The 17,804-nt window shown below is 28.8% G+C and overlaps 2 protein-coding genes across 2 annotated transcripts in view; one reads left to right on the forward strand and one right to left on the reverse strand.

The window, feature by feature from the left end:
- Positions 1 to 440: 440 nt before the first annotated feature.
- Positions 441 to 17,804, forward strand: part of LOC119670089 (hormone receptor 4) — a 135,492-nt gene continuing 118,128 nt past the window's right edge. The window contains exon 1 of the mRNA XM_038080208.1: positions 441 to 465. The gene's annotated coding sequence lies outside the window, so the exon portion shown is untranslated. The remainder of the gene's footprint in view (positions 466 to 17,804) is intronic.
- Positions 9,098 to 17,804, reverse strand: part of LOC119670090 (putative GPI-anchor transamidase) — a 145,099-nt gene continuing 136,392 nt past the window's right edge. The window contains exon 7 of the mRNA XM_038080210.1: positions 9,098 to 9,328. The gene's annotated coding sequence lies outside the window, so the exon portion shown is untranslated. The remainder of the gene's footprint in view (positions 9,329 to 17,804) is intronic.

Consider the following 17,804-nt stretch of genomic DNA (forward strand, 5'->3'; position numbering starts at 1 on the left):
GTGATTTACATCCACACATTTTGTTTGTATAGTATCTTCTACCGCAAAACATTGTTCTTTACCATGTATGGCCGGCCTTGTGTCAAAACAATGGTCTGTTCCTAGTTATCCCTCTGATTCAAAAAAAAGTAATAACTTTGTTAAATATATTTTTAATTTTATAGTAAGTTTTATAAAAAAATATTTTATATCTTACAAAAACGTTCATTTCTTGTAACCCTACAATATTTCAATATATAAAAATATTAAAAATAACAGAACTTGATTTTATAACAGAAATCTTTAAAACTAATAAAAATATTATGTTTATGTAACTCCTAAATATTTCAATATAAAACTATAGTCTAAAATTATATTTCCATATAAAAATTTACATATTAAATTCATTAATAAAATTTTTTTTAATATTTATTTTTTAGGTATGCCATCCTGTCACTTCAACACCTTCAGTCTCAAAAAGATTAAGTAAGTACGCCCAAAAAAACTATAGTAATATATGCATAAATTAACAAAATCGAGATCAACTCTTGAAATTGAATATCTAAACAAGTAATATTTTTACAACAAACACAATATATAACTCTAAATAACCTGAAGATAAAAGCTTGTATATGCAAATTTGCAACATTTCCTGCATAAATCCAATGAAATTGAAACTTTTTATTGCAAAAATAGTACACAAAAAAAAAGAAAAATTTGTAATAAAAAAAAAAATTTATAATAGAAAAAAATTTTAAATAATGTAGAAAATCCTTAACGTAGGTTCAAGACCTCAAATAGTGCATTACGTTTTCAAATTTATCACTCAAGCATTACCAGCAATTCCATTGCATCGCTTTTAACCCAGCATGAACCCAACTTATGCCACATACAACGAGGCGCATTGGTTACATGATGATTGCATGCCACACTGTCTCCGCGCACTGTGCCACATGAAGTGCATAGCGATGCGCACGCTGCCAGCACCACAGCACCAATAAACCGCATCTATTGTGCAACATTTGCGCTGTTTTGTTGCAAGCTGCAACCTCAGCCTCCACACTGTGCCACACAAACTTGCCATTTTTCTTATCTACCCTCCTCGAAACGTCTGTGGCAGCAACCCACTATTACGTAACGCAGAGTTGCATATGTAATGCATTTGATTGGGGCACATTCAAGTGCCAACAAGTAGTTGCCGTCTGCCGTCTGTCGTCCGTTGCCAGTAACCCGTCGTCCGTCGTCCGTCGTCCGTCATCCGTCATCCATAGTCCGTCGCCTTCAACGTTTATCATCGTCATCGTTTTCGCATCTCGCAAAGTCGATCGATAGACGACTTTGCTGTTTGCAACTTTTGTGGGTCTCTTGTATCATTTCTGGTCTTGTTTGAAAAGTTTTCCGCTTTTCACGTTCAACGACGATGATCGTCATGAAATTTGTTTCTTATTTCTTTTGATTTTTCTTTTTTTCTGGTTTTCTATAGTTTTTCTTCATTTTCATGTTGGCTTCAGTTGTTGCGCAATTTTCTTATAATAATTTTTTTTTAACTGCTGTAGAATTGAAAAACAAGGAGCCATAATAGATGTTGTGGCTGAAAGTGAATGGATTTTACACTATAAAAAAATACATATAAAATATAAATAAAATACAAGTTTCAATTAAAAATCTATTAAATTTATTGATAGTCAAAGATAGTTATCATAATAACTCACAATAAAATCTATAAAAATAAAGGTTATTATTATTATTATTATTATTAGCATGTTAGGAGAATTTGTACTACGACCTAGAGATCCATTGTGTTATAATTTTCTCTATAAATTGTAGAGTTGAACTTACATTACGGAGTTTTATGTATGCATTCAATATGAGATGCCCACCTTGGTACTTTTTTCATTTATATATATATTATATATTATTATAATGTTAGGCGGGTTTACATTATAACCTAGAGATCTACTATGCCATAATTTTCTCTATAAATTATAATATTGAACCTGTAAGTTTGAGACTTTTATTTCTTCATTCAATATGAGTTGCTCCTCTTGGTATTTTTTTCATTTATGCCTTATTACCGGAAAAACTCCTAGCATATATTTTGAGGTCTTTTTGTTACAAGGCATTGCTTTCTATCAAAGGTGTTTCTTAACATATTCAACTTATATTTAATTTAACTAAATGCTTTTGACTTTATAGAGTAATAAGTAATCGGTTATATTAGTAATCGAAGAAATGACCATTTACAGTTCTATCTAAGTACTCAGCTTAAGTTATAATTTGTAACTGTGCTTTTATTATACTCTAGCGTTCTGTACCACCAGTTGGCGACAGCAATCCACTGATCAGGTTGGCTAGCTGAGGCTACTGGGCGTGACCAAGGACGTCTCATGTATGTAATGGCCAACTAAGTAAGTAATTATGTTTTATTATACTCACATACAGTAGAATCCCTAAAATGCCATTTATTGCCATGGGTTAACCGTAATACATTTCTACTTATCTTTTATTTAAGCTACTTTTCCTTCTTATACAGCTTCATAACAATTAACGAACTACAGTTTTGCTTACAGTTTCTATCTATATCGCCGATTTCCGTATTTCGTAGTTTCAGAGTTTCTCTTCATATTGACAGATTCAATGTTTTGTGGTTTCAGTCCTCTCCAGATTGTAGTTTTGGAACTTTTCTTCATATCGACTGATTTAATATTTCATAGTTTATGGTAATTGCTTTCTTTTAAGTTTTTTTACAATTGCATCTAACCGCCGGTTTTTTGATAATTACCTTGCTTCGTGTTGATTTCCTTTTAGAAATTTTCACTAACTCATTGTCACCACTAATACATATAAATTCTACAAACTATCGTAAATGCTATAATCTCAGAAAACATATTAATGTAATATGGCTACCCAGTTCTTTGAGTTTTATATTGTACCATATTTTGCATAAGTCTCCATTCAATCTGTTCTAATACCTATCTCTACATTTTTTAAAGTTTGTTAAATACATACAATTAAAGTAGTTTGGATAAATATTTTTTATCTATTGTATTTAGTTTTAGTACTTATTGTTAATAGCTTCGACTGCAATCGTTTTTATTCTGGACCGTAACAGATCTCTAAGTCGTAATATATAATTAGACGATTTCTTGAAAATAAAATAATTTTATATGAGAAAAATCTCACAATTCAATAATTATAAAATAGTTATATATTAGAAAAATAACTATAATTATTATTTAAACCACTACGAAGGTTTAACAATTAAAATAGTTTGTGGGCCGCAATAGATTTTTAGAATGCAGTTCATTTTCTCCCAATTTAACATGAATAAAGTATTATATGAATTCAATCCTTCTATAATTTGCTCTACTAAACTAATATTATATTAATATAATAATATTATGTCATATTAATATTAAAACTCATAGTATAATAATAGAATAATATATATTAAACTGCATTATATTGTATTATAGTGGAACCTCAAAAACATTAGATATACATATAAGACTACATACAAAGTTTGATGTAGTTTTATTGCTAATATATTTAACGTAAAAAAAAATATATTATTAGAACTACTTACTGCACTGCAACTGTATATAAGACGCGACATTAGTCTAGCCTAATTGAAAGAATTTGGTCTTTAATTTGTAATGAAGATGATTCTCTTTAAATATTATGTAGTAAGTATCTATTTATGATTTTTATGATTTAAAAATCAGTAGTAAATTTAGAACTGATATTGTTTCACTACATTAAGTGATACTTAACTTTCCTAACTTTATTTAGAAAAATAAAGTTCCACTACATTAAGATTCTTCATCATAATCGATGTATAACTCAACGTTTCTTAATAAGTGCTGTATATGTTTTTTTAGTGGTTATTAAAAAGTTGGGGTCCTTTAGCACTTTTACTCTTTCTTACTAGCCCTATTAATGTGTATTAATTTTGCTTAATTTGTGAGCATTTTGATGTTAGAATCCAATAACTTATATTCTTTGTTTCGTTTTTTATTGTTCGAATATTGACAGGATCTCTATGTTTTTCTTGTATTATGAGAATTGAGTTTTCCTTTACTCATCTTATTTAAAACCCTCTTCGTCTTTTATATATATAAATATATATATATTTTTTAGACATTATTAGAACTTATTGGTCGCTATGAGTATTAATATTTCTGATATCTTCTTTCTTTTTAGTTTTCGTTTCCCCTAGAGCACAGGGCCGCAAGGATTCTCTTAAACATGCACATTCCTTTTTTTCTGCATATATCGTATCATGTGTGCACATATCATTTCTTGTCCTTCTCCCATGTTAAAGCCGGTGCACCAGGGCGTCTGCTGTTTTGTGGGTTCCACGTTATATACGCTATATATATATCATTATCTATGTATATATTTTATAAATGTTTCTATTACATTAAAATATTTCTTTGAATAATATACTTTAAGCATTATTTCGGAATGTTCAAATTTTATTAACAGTAGGGGTAGTGGGTTCAATGAAAACATATAGTATTACAATTAATTTACAGAAAGGTATTCTGCTGTATATAAACTATTTATATACTCATATGCTTTTAAAATTAATTTTAATACGTACCATTTTTCCCGAAATGTTGCTGCAACTGTCTGATTACATATACTTTTCTTGCTAATATTATTGAATTGAATTATTAAATTTAAATTATTACTACATTGTCTTTATATATAGTCTTATACTAATAGTTGTGTTAATATGTATTGATATTCAGATGTCTGAGTGGGTGAATCAGCACCTTTACTCTATTTTATCTGTGGACAGTTTTAAGTCACACTAACAATAACTGAATACGGGGCTTTATAATATGATGGATCTGATGTCTGATGTTGTGTTAATATATCTATAATATAACTATATATAATGTATGTAATATTATTGAATAGATTATTAAATTAATATTACTCTTTTAAATTACTAATACTTAAATCTGAAAATACTAAAATTACATTATCTTTATGTATAGTCTTACACTAATAGTTGTGTTAACATATCTATCATATGCAAACGAAACACCTGGCTGGGTCTCTCATATGCAATGAAGAAATATAACTCTGTACTGTAGGTTAAACAGTTCAACTCATAGAAAATATTGGATTTGCAAAAATTCTCTAAATCCAGAATTTTGTATTTTGCAATACAAAATCTTTAATTATAATAGTATATATCACAACTGTGTTGGATTTCAACTACGACTTTAAACGCATAAATGGGGTACGCTCCGTCTCTAGTTAGTAGTGCAAAATTCTCAACTTAATTATTGTAATAATATTTTATTTATAATAATTCATTTATTTAAATAATTTAACCTATAAGTTGTTGTGAATCTCAAAACATTCGTTGGTATTTGTTTTGTTTTAATATACAAAATATTATCAATTTTTTTTTTTCAAGTGTATAAAAATCATATGCTTTTTAATATTACACAATCTAAAACTAAGCCACAAAATCTTGTTTATAAAATAGTAAAAAAAAAACAAACTGAAGAAGAAAAAAAATTGCATAAATGAAAAATAAAAATATGTACCGACATATTGAAAGGAAAACTACAGTCACAGCATGGAGCCTATTAAACTAAAAAAGAAAAACTAAGAAAAAAAAAAGAAAAGAAAAGCACTACGCGATCCGATCGTGTAAAAATGATCATGGCTTAGAGTCCATGTTTTTCATAGCACTGAGACCTACAACTCACTTATTGCCCCGCGCTCAACGATCGTTTGATTAAATAATGCAAAACTAGTTGCAAACTTGCATTTTCTTTTATTATAATTTTTTTTTTCTTGTGTGACTTCACTTCACATTTTCTTTAATGTTATTAGCTGTTGACTTAATTTTCCTACTTTCATGCAATTGGAAAAATTAAAATAAATAAAAATAAAAATAAAAATAAAAATAAAAAGAAAATTTAAACTAGTTTTCCATTTTTATGGTCGGCCGACAAAGCCAAACGATCGATGTAACCATTTTCTTTATAATTATTTAACAACATTGTAGTCTATTGTTGTTGTTGTTGTTGCTATTGTTACTTCAATTGATATTATGTAAACATTTTTCCATGGTTTTTATAACTTCATTTTTCTTTTTCTGTTTTCTGTTTTTTTCTTTTTATTTGTTATAAAATTTTTCATGAAGTTTTTCACAAGTGATCTTGCCTTTGGTGCTGTTGCCCCGTTTGATTGCTGGCTTACAAGATTATTTTACCATTTACATCAGCATTTTAGATACTTTTTTTTGTGTTTTATGAACTATTCTTTTTTTTTGTTTTTGTATCTTATTTTGTTTTTGTTTATAAATTTAATTTCATGACGGAAAACTCTGGAAAACTTGTTCTTCTAAAACTGTGTTCACTGTTACGTATTGCAGCAATTATTTTTGCAATTGCATTCATTCATCATCATCATCATTGTTGTTGTTGTTGTTGTTGCTGTTTATCTTTTTTGCTGTTCATTGGACTTAAACTAGAAAATTTGTAAGATAATTGCTTGCATAAGAAACACTAAATGCCATAATTAAAGTTTCGAATAAATTTTTAATGATGATCGATTTTTCTTTGAATTAATCATACTTCAATCAAATTTATAGTTTTGAACAGTTACAGGTGAGATATGAGTATAGAAGGAAAATCATCATTAATATTTTTAGCTATTCAAAGACAATGTAGATCAGAGCTTCCTTGAGAGCACTGATCTAATATACAAGTACAATTAAAAGTTTTGATATCATAATCATAGAAGTTAAGGAATTTTACTCGACTATACTTTGCACTGACTATACTTTGATTAGAGTTTTAATTTCGAATGGAAATCCATATTAACCTTAATGTACGTACGAAGCATATGAGTTATTGATTTATTGGAGAATTCTCAAAATTCCATGGGCGGCCCATATTACAAACAATGAAGTTTTACGAAGAATGAATTGTAATCGCTAATTATTAGCAACTATAAAGAAAAGCAAAACAGTCTACCTAGGGCATAGTATAAACTATCTGTTATATGAGCTACTCCAAGTGATTATTCAGAAAAAAATCGTAAGGAAATGTAGTATTGGTTGGAAATAATTTTCATAACTGCGTAACATCCGACAATGGACTGGAATACGAGTGGTTTACAATCTTATAAATATAGCTTAAAACAGACAATTTGTTATTATGTTTATTGAAAGTTAATATAAACACTGTGGTTTTATTTAATATGAACACCAATATTCAAAATCGAATTAGCAAATGACAAAGAAAATGGTCAACCAAAAAAAAAAATGCAATTAATTAACAATAATGAAATATTGTTTTTATTCACTACTATTTTTGGTTGACAATCTTTTTTTTTATTTGCTAATTCGATTTCGAATATTAGTAATCATTTAATAATTAAATCAGTTAATAGGTAATTCACTTAATTAACAATAATAAAATATTGTTGTTCTTATTCACCACTCTTCAAAAACAGCTATTAAGAAATCGCATAAACATGTATATGTGTTAGAAATGAAGTGAGATTGTATGCAACAATTTTGTCATAGTCTAACCAGTGTAGAGTTAAGTCACTATGTTAAGTTATCTTCAACTGCATCTAACGATCCATTCTTTGGAATTCTTCTTGACTTACAACCATCTTATTTTCTTTTAACAATTCTCATAATGTGGCTAAAGCAAATTATCCGTTTGATGATGAAACAAATTTATTTCATATATTAAATATATTATATATATGTCATATCATATGATATACATATATCATATTATTAATATTTAATTAAAATATTTCTTAGTTGTAGTGCTGAAAGTCGCATTTCTGAAAAAATGTGTAAGCCATCTTAAACGTTTTAATTAGTTAGTTAATTAGTTATGTATCTTAGTTAGACAGTTGTTCCCGTGCAAGTTCTAAAGATATTAACTGCAAACTAAAGAAAATTATAGATTTTCTTAAGTAGTATTCGTTCAAAGATAATGACTTGCAAGCAATCTAAAGCCTTAAGTATTTCTACCGCACTATTACACGTTAGAAATGTTTTATATATTTTGAAATATATGGTTTATATATTAATTTTTTTATTTCCTTTTTTATTGGATATAAATTTATTATAATTATTTATAGTTTTTAAAATGATTATTATAAAATGATTCCCCAGGTTTTTAACGTTAAAAACCAAAGCGCTGGCTACCAGTTTAAATCTGGACTATCTATATCTCACTGCCGTATGTTAGAAATTTATTATATATTTTAAAAATTAAAATTATTTATTAATTTATTCTTTCTCTTTGTTTTTTTTTGAGCACTTTTTGTTTGAAGATAACAAGTTGATCTCAAACATATAGTAAATGTTAGAACATATAGTTCTCACTACCACATGTTAAAAATATATTATATACTTTGAAATTGAAACGATATATTTTGGTTTTAATTTACCTAATCTATCTATAGTAACATATAGATATAAATTATAAATAATATATGTATATAAATTTATTATTATAATTATAGAAGCTTATAGCGCTCTTTCTTAAATATTTTTCCTTACAAACCAACGAGCGGTTCGTTGTCTCAAGCATTGAGTATCTATGCCTCACTGCCGTATGTTAAGAATATATCATGTATTTTAAAATTGAGACCATGTATTTAGTTTTTGATTTTTTTATTTTTTGAATATAAGTTTGTTATTATAACTACATAGGTCAATAGATTATATTAATTATTTATTTGTTGAAAAATAACGACTTGCCTGCAATGTTACATTTGTCTTCTCCTCACCGTTGCAAGTGAGAAATCTGTTATAGATTTTAAAAATCTCAAAGATCTTTTAAGATATAAATTTCTTATTATTTTTATTATTATGACATGTTTTAAAAGTACATTCAATTAGAAATTGATTGCATATCTAAGAACTTGATCTGTCTACAAAAAGTTTCCAGTTGTTTCTATTCCGTGTCATGTGTCTAAGCTCGTTAAACGACTTGGATGTTTATAGTTTTGTTATTTGAATATTGTTGTAAATTTTTTATAATTATTACTAACATGTTTATTAATTTTACAGTTAATTGTTATAAATACAAAATAAGAGTAAATATTTGAAAATCTTTATTGCAGTATATAATATACATATTCCTTTAGGAAGACAGTGTGACCGCAAGTAAAACTTCACAAACACAAGAAGCACCAGTTCTGTTAGTTTGATGGAACGTTCTTCTAGATTGGGAGTCAAAATTGTTTTAGATATATTCCAAATCGTTGATGTAGTCCTTCTTTAAAAATCTCTTCATATTCATCTCGTCCTTATGATTCAGATTAAAAAGTTGCTTATTCGTTTCTGTTGAAAGAAAGAATCGTTTATTAAATTTTATCACACACACAAATTGCAATATAAAATTAATTTGAAGAAATATTTGAACAAATCTAAATTAGTATTTTTATATCTTTCCAAAGAAAGAGTAAAACTATAAAATTTATAAATTAATATAAATTTATTCTTAATTAAATTAATTTTTAGACTGACCATACAACTTTTTCAAATATTGCTAAATGCCAGTGGTCTTCGGAAATACGTGAAGATTTAATAACCCATATATAACTTTTGGACTTAATGGTTGGTTGGTTGCAGTGGCAGGCCATTAGATAACTTCCATGTACCACAATTAGCGATTTTTCGCCGTGTTACTACCACACGGCGTAGAGACTAAATCCATCCCGTCGAATTTAGATAATTGGTCTTTCGTCTTCACCGATGAACAATATAATAAACTATCAAAGAAGTGTCTTCCTAAGATACTGCAGTAGTCTTGCAGTGTTCACGCAGTCTCTTTAATGAGTTTCGGGGAGGACTTAATAGCTTATATATAGTTTTTAGATCGCAAGTATCAGGAAGAATACTTTTTCTATAACCTAGATATCTCTAATTTGCTTCTGTATGTCAAGTTAGAGGTTCTGCATTTGTAATACCTTGATCATGTAACACTGGAGCTGACTGTTGAGGCAGTATAGGCATATAGCACGTAGTAATATTAGTTTTCTTAGTTGTAGGCATATTATATGGCTTGTAATTATCACTTTTGCCTAAACTAACTCCTAATCTCTCTCAATGCTCTAAGATAAAATTTTTTTCCCTCGCTGGTTGCTACTACTTTTATCAAAACTATTATAATTATTAATTATTGTTTGTTATTAATATATTGTTTAAGCAGTAGCTAAAAGGCAAATTTACTTTAAAAAAATTGTTATTTATAAATAAGAAATGATAAAATAATTTCCATTTAATTTAATAATCGATTTCATTTCCACAAAGTATTATGCAAATAAATTTAAATAAATTTCTTTATATTAAAACTGCACATCTCCACAAACCCTTTTTGAAATATTCTCACATAAATATAACCACAAAATTCAAAAATTGTCCAAGGATTTAAAATCAATAAATAATTTCATATAATTTTCTCAACTTTTGTTGGAAAATCACGAATAAGTGGGTTAATCGAATTCAAATTGTAACTCCCCTCTTACATCGCCAGCGCTTTTCTTTTGCCATCAACTTAGCACTTGCACATTTATGCTTCACTTTGATTGCAGTTGAATTTGTTATTTGTTGCAATATTTTATGTGCAACATGAAACATGCAACATGAAAGTAAAACCGCATTAGAAAGACGTAATCGAATAATAGAGTACCGGAGTAACGGAGTTACGGAGTAAGTGGTAATCGGTAAGTGGTAAGTGGTGAGCAGCAAGTGGGACACTGGTTTTTGCAGTGCTGGTGCAGAGGTGCCTATGCATGTTTTTGTACCATGAAATGCATGCAACAGTGAATGGTGGCTGCTCGTAAGTAGTTCGTAATCGGGAATTGCAGTGCTGCAACTAAGAAGTAATGACAGTGAGGCAATCTGGCAATCCGGCAGTCTGATAGTCAGGCAAACGGGCACTCAGGCAAATGAAAAATTTTCACATAACTAGCGTTCACTATGCGAATTTCTTGCAACATTTGTCGGTCGTTGGGACGTTGCTACCGACGCTCTTGACTATCATGGCAACCTCTCATGGTAACCGATTTCTTGGCAGTTGTTATATCATACAAGGAAGCAACTTCACAATTTATGATGTGAAATAGTTGGCGAATTAAAAAAGAGTTGCACCAACTGCAAGTAATTAAAACGGTCGTTCGATTGTATAATGGGAAATTAATTTAGTTTGCTAATTTTGCATGGTATGCTGAGGGGAGAGGAATAAAATTTCACATATGTCATAGGTATTAGAAAAATTCAATGGTTTTTCAATAGTTTTCTTATGATTATAGATTAAGTGATTTTCTTTATTAATATACAATATCCGTATCTTTAGTTTTGAAAGTAGATTGTTGTTATTAAATATGACTAATAGATATAATAATAATAAATAACATATAATTAAAAATTTATTAATTATATAATATATAAATATGCTTGTAATTATATATATGAAAATATTTAATTTTTAATTTAATTATGAAAAAAATATTATTGAATTGATTTTATATTTGAATTTTATATATTAGGGAAGTCATTAAAATTGATCAAATTAAATAAAAAGAAATAGAGTTAAATAAATTAAAATAAAAATAAATTATCAACATAATATTAACTACCGGAATAGTTCCATAAACACCTTATTAAAAACTTGGTAAATTTCAAGAGCCAAAACATATTAAAAGCCATCCAGAAATCTGATTACTAAATACCTGTATAATAGTCACAATATTTTTAAATCTTTAAGAATCGCGATTGCAAAATCGATTTAGCAAATAAAGAAGAAGTAAACATCAAAGCAAAACATTATTTGTTAAAACTTAGACTACTTCCCAATAGAGTAGAAGTCCTTGACAAAATTTATCTGGTATATGTAATCTCTTCTTTTCAAATCAAGATGATCTTGATTTTCTCCGATTAATTGGTACAAGTGTAATAAAAATAAATATATACCTTCTGCTCAAAAAGTATTCGGATTTTGTTGTTTGTTAACTACTCCTTAATTAATAGAACTTTTTCAAAAATTTTTTTTGTTATGTTGCTACACCCTTTCTTGACATATGGTACAAATTTGAGTACCATCTGTCAATTAATTTGTTTACACCAGCTGTTAATGTGAGACTACCTCAAGTGCATTTAGCGATTTTTACTATGAAAAATTCTTGCTGTTTGCTATTTTTTGACCAAACACTGTCATCGCTCAGGTACCATATTTGCCAAATCTGGATCCGTGCGACATTTTTCTGTTCTCGAAACTCAAATTGCCCCTTCGTAGTAAGCGTTTTGAGTCGATTAAATCTAAAAGCCATACCTACACGAGTCTACGAAAAGTGTATGGAAGATTGGGTTAAGCGTTGGCATATGTGTATCGCTTTTATCTGATTACTAGATATATGTGCAACAGTCACAAGATTTCTAAATCAAAATAAACTTTAGAAAAAATATATGGTGTGTAACCAATACTTCCTTCTAACCAAGTATAATCCCTTTGCAATATTTTTGTAGGAGTGTAATCTTTACAGGCCTCTTCGAATTGACATTAATTTAGTTCCATTTGAGTACTGATTGCAAGTGCTGTAGTGCTGTAGACCTCTAATATTTGAATAGAGTTACAAAACGCTATGCCAATCGTCGAAACTAAATGCGTCTGTGAGGAAAGTTATTAGGAAGGTTAAGATTCCAACATATAAAGATTCTCTTTTTATATCTTAAGATTTTTGGTAGAAATGTAGTAATAAAATAGCAAAAAATCGCTAATTATGTACAGCGGAAGAATATCTGCTGATTAACCACTGCAACTAACCAATCAACTATTATATTCCCGGATGAGCAAAACTACTCAATTAACCAAATTAGACAAAATATGTAATAGAGTCATAAACTAATAGACATTTCGCTGGGAGAAATGGCTTATATCAACGAGATTCTCCATAGTCACACAAAGTATGTATAGTACTAGCCAATAATGATGAAGAAAAAAATGACCTTTTATTCTGAAGGTACTCTTTGTCGATAATCTCGAACATTGTCGTAAGACTGTTACATATAAAATTCGAAATTAGTTCGAAAAATTTGATTGTTTTCAACATTTTCATAGAATAAATTATTTTCATGCTAGTTCAATATAATCCCATTTAAAGTAAAGTTATAGTGTTCTACACAATTCAAGTGGGCTACCTTGTACTATTACTATGTTATATTTAATTAAGAACTAAAGCAATCAAGTTAAGCAATTGTATAAACCAAAGATTCTACTTTCTTTAAAAAAATGTATCTCGAAAAATATAACAAAAAAATATATAAAAGATGTACATATATATATCCTTTCGAGAAATATACATGAAAACTTAATTTTCTATATAAATAACTATAAATTACTAGATTATTAGTTTAAAATACCGGACACTGCCAACTGCTGCTATCTATCTTGACATCTATTAGGTCAAGAACTACAGCGCCTTGGCTTGACACCTTTACTACAAAATATACAAATTCTAATGGAAAGTTCTCAGTTTAATAAAGTAATAACTTTACCTACGATTTTCTATCAGAATTTCTATAATGATTCTTAAATTATTTTTATTTAGTTTAATGCAATCCTTATACCGTTTGTTACTTAAACTCTCTATAAGCGTTTTTGATTGTGATAATCTCGATTATTTGTTCCAATGTCTTTTCCTCTGTTATAATGAGTAAGTGGGAAATTACATCTACCTAAGTCACAGAACGATTCCGGATTTACAAGCAGTAAGACTCCTTCTTTTCTGACAAGTTTGCAATTTTATTGCGAGAAATTTCAGCGTGACCTTGATGATCCATAGATGCTCTATGCTCCACTAGAAGAGAAGAACATCAGTAAGTAAGTTTGTGATCCATATCTGATTGCTTTGATCAATCATATCATGTTTGATGTCTTCTTGTAAAAAGTCGAGAATCTTTATTGCTATCAATTTGGATAGCTATTATATATTGTTCTGATAATTACTTTCAAGATTAAAGTGAACACACTTTTCTATAGCATAACTTTTTGTTACAATTGCAATTATATTATTAGTTTATAACTATTACTAATATAACTTCATGTTATATTTTCATTGTACGTATTAGATATTTAACATTAGCCCTCCTAAACCTTCTTACAAATCGACTGTTGTTTATAAGATTTGTAGCTAGCTCATCGGGATGCCTCTGTATCCTTTCTAAAACATAGAAAAAAATATTGAAATGAATAAATCTTTTCTAATCTGAATCTGTTTTTAATTAAATATTAATAATTTTAAAAAAATAATAAATCGCTATTAATAACTATTAATAAATAGCATTGAATAACATTCAAAAATGCCGTCCTATCACCTATAATTGGCAAGGTGCAAAATAAAAGCCATAAATTTTAATCACGCTACTCCCCTTTAGGTACCAATAAAAAAGAGCATAAATCTTAGTCTGCCTTGCAACATCAATTCTATTTTGGTTGATGTCGGTCGGTTGGACGGTTTAGTGGGTTCGGTGGGTTCGGTGGGTTTAATTTCCATGCCTATTATCTCGGCTTATAAATATCATTGTCAACTTCATTTATTGCAAATGTGTGTTTGTGTTGTTGCCAAACAAAATAGTCAGCAACTTGTTTGTGCGAGCAACGCTGCCAGCAACAAACTTGTTTGCCTCACTCGGTCTCACTCCGATTTTCCTTTCATTTTCAACATTTTCTTTGCGGTCTTGTATCTGAGTATCTGTAGTTTTTTTCTGTTTTCGTCATATATACATATTTTTTTTTTTTTTTGCTTTCTAGGTTTTCCGTTGTCTTTGGCGTTACTGGGTAAATGTTACATAACTTTCTTGTTTTTGCGCTTTGAATATTATGGCTGCATTGAGTTGTCTGCCATATATTTTTTTTCTTCACTGCTGCTTTTTTTTTTTTGTTTTTTTCAATGAAAAGTTGGCATAATTGTTGTTTTTGTAATAGTGTCAATGAACTTTGTTGAACGAGTTATACAATTTCTGGAGCTCCGGTAGTAGTTGAGTGCATGCTAAAATGTTTTTTTTATTTTTATTTTTTTTTCTACTGAAGTAACAATAGTAACAATAATAGTAACAATGAAATTGAACTCGTTTTCTACAATATATGTGAATATATATTGCATTTGAAATATACTTAAGGGATTATACTTCCCCTTCTTCAATTATTTTAAATTTATTTTTATAGAATTCATTCTTAATATTTTCAAAACAAATAACGTATTTTTTTTCTTATATTTTTATTAAAGTAACCATATTTGCAGTTAGGGTAAAAGTTACGGGTACCTCTAAAAGTGGTATATACATGAGTATATATGTTTTAATACTTACGTAAATACATGCAAAGTATATAATATATATTTTTTTAAAGAAATAAAACACATTAAAATTCTGGTAATGTACCAAAGAAGATTCCCATGGCTTAAACATGTTCAACTGAAAAGAATTAGCTATGCCAAAATTCTTCATCACCTCCAACCGCTATTCAGAAATGAAAATCTTAATGTTAGGAACAGGAAACTGATATATAACCAAATAATTCGTCCGTCACTTTTATATGGATGTGTAGCGTTTAGCAAAGCTTCAAACACTATTATTCGCCAACTAGAAATTGCCAAAGCCAGGCTCTGAGAAAACTTTTCAAAATACCATGACACATTAGACCGAATGATATCCTCCGGGACCTCATGATTGATCCGATCAAAAAATACATAAAGGATAGAGCCCTGAAATTATTTGAGAAAACTGACAGACTTACCAACACCGCGTTATCAAATCTCAGAATGGTTAAAGGCTCCTCGGGGAGGTATGCAGATCAGAGGTCAATTATTGCTTAGTTAGATGAAGTGATAAACAATAATCCAGGGTTTTGAAAATACCTCGAGTTAAGAAAGAGTAAAAGTGCTCCAGTGCACTGGCCCAAATAGCTTCAACATAATAAAAATACCAAAAAAAGACTATAATTTAAAAATATAATTCCACAGTATAATTTAAATTACATGGTTGTAGACATATGTGAAGTCCAATTTTGAACAAGTTAGAATTTGTCAACCACAATAACCTTGCGAATGTTAATTTCTAAATGCTGCACATATATCTCTGGTCTAACTAAGTAGAGTAGAAACTTCACACGTCTCAATGAAACTTAACACTGGGAAGTAAGAACGCACTTTCATATAACAAGAGTAGCTCTGTGAATGTTAAGTTTCAAGTGGTGAACACATATATCTGGTCTATGTGAGTAAACTAGAAACTTCTCACGTCCCAATAGAACATAATCTATAGAAGTAAAAACACACGATCTATTATATGATCGTGTGTAGCTCTGTGAATATTAAGTTCTAAATGGTTCACATATATCTCTAGTCTATTTAAGTAGATTCGATACTTTTTAAATCCCAATAGAAAATAATACATGGGAATGATACCACACGATTGTATAACAACAGTAGCTCTGTGAACGTTAACTTTCAAGTTGTTCACTAATATCTTTGGTCAATCTTAGTAGACTAGCAACTTTTTATATTGCAATAGAACAAAATTCAGAAAAGTGAGAGCACACGATCATATAACAACAGTAGCTCTGTCTGTCAAATGTCTCTGCTTTATATGAGCAGATAAGCGCTTTCATAAATTCTAATAGATAATAATCTAAAGGGATGAGAACACATAATTGTAGGATTCAAATGAATACCCCATAACGTAAAATGATGAGTATCCTGCATTCTTAAAAAACCATTGAAAAGCGTTAGGAATATGGATGACAGACTATACCAGCTGTGAATTAAGAAATCTTTATGCATTTTTTATTCTTCTAAATTGTATGAAAACAAGTTCTTAATACAAAGATATTAAATTAATAGTAGTATTTAGGATGCATTTACGGTCTTATTGCAACATATGGGTATCTATTCAAATAAATACTTTGGATTGCTTTTTAGGCTCTATTTTAATCAGAACTTCATTTCAAAAGTTATACCTTGCAGTTCGGTCATCCTGGTTTAAAAAAAAACTATTGAATAGCAGTGCATTAGGTAATTCATATACTTCTTTCCATTTATCTAAACTGTAAGAAAACTAGGTCTATATGCAATAGTATTATAAACATATGAAATAAAAATATATTATTTTGGACTGTTTTTTGGACTCCATTTTGTCAATACTGCATTGGCTCTTGCTCCTGATATTTGTAGGCTATTTAAATTGCACTATGCTTTCTATCGTAAATTAAGATTACTTGAATAGGAGTCTAAGAGTTACGTGATGGTCACGTTAAGTTTGGTGTTGTTTTCAATACAAATCAAGACATTAAGAATGCGAGAAAGAAAAATATGTCGTCAATTTGGTCAAAACAGTGTTGATCAGTAATAATAATTGTCAGAATTTGCGCCTATTAGTAGTAAAAAAGTATACATATTTTCATATGGATACGTAAGCGTGTTTTTATAAATATAAATATCTTGAGAACGTTTATGTGTATCAAATAAAAACTAATCTATAAGGCTTTGTTTACATAAGCCTTTTCAAAAAACAAAAATTAAAAAAAAAAATTAAAAAATTAACAACTATGCTAAATTAAATATCTTTTAAATTTAGGCACAAAAGAATGTATCAAAATTGTAGTCCAATTAGGAAATAGTCACTTTGTTATATGATTCTCTATTATATAGAGACATATATTATATTGGATATGACATGAATTTTAAATTGTCAATTATTATATGATTCTCTATTATACAGAGACATCTATTAACATATATTGGATAAGACATTGGATATG

Source organism: Teleopsis dalmanni, chromosome 1 (genome assembly GCF_002237135.1).
Source record: "Teleopsis dalmanni isolate 2A chromosome 1, ASM223713v2, whole genome shotgun sequence".
Taxonomy (NCBI): domain Eukaryota; kingdom Metazoa; phylum Arthropoda; class Insecta; order Diptera; family Diopsidae; genus Teleopsis; species Teleopsis dalmanni.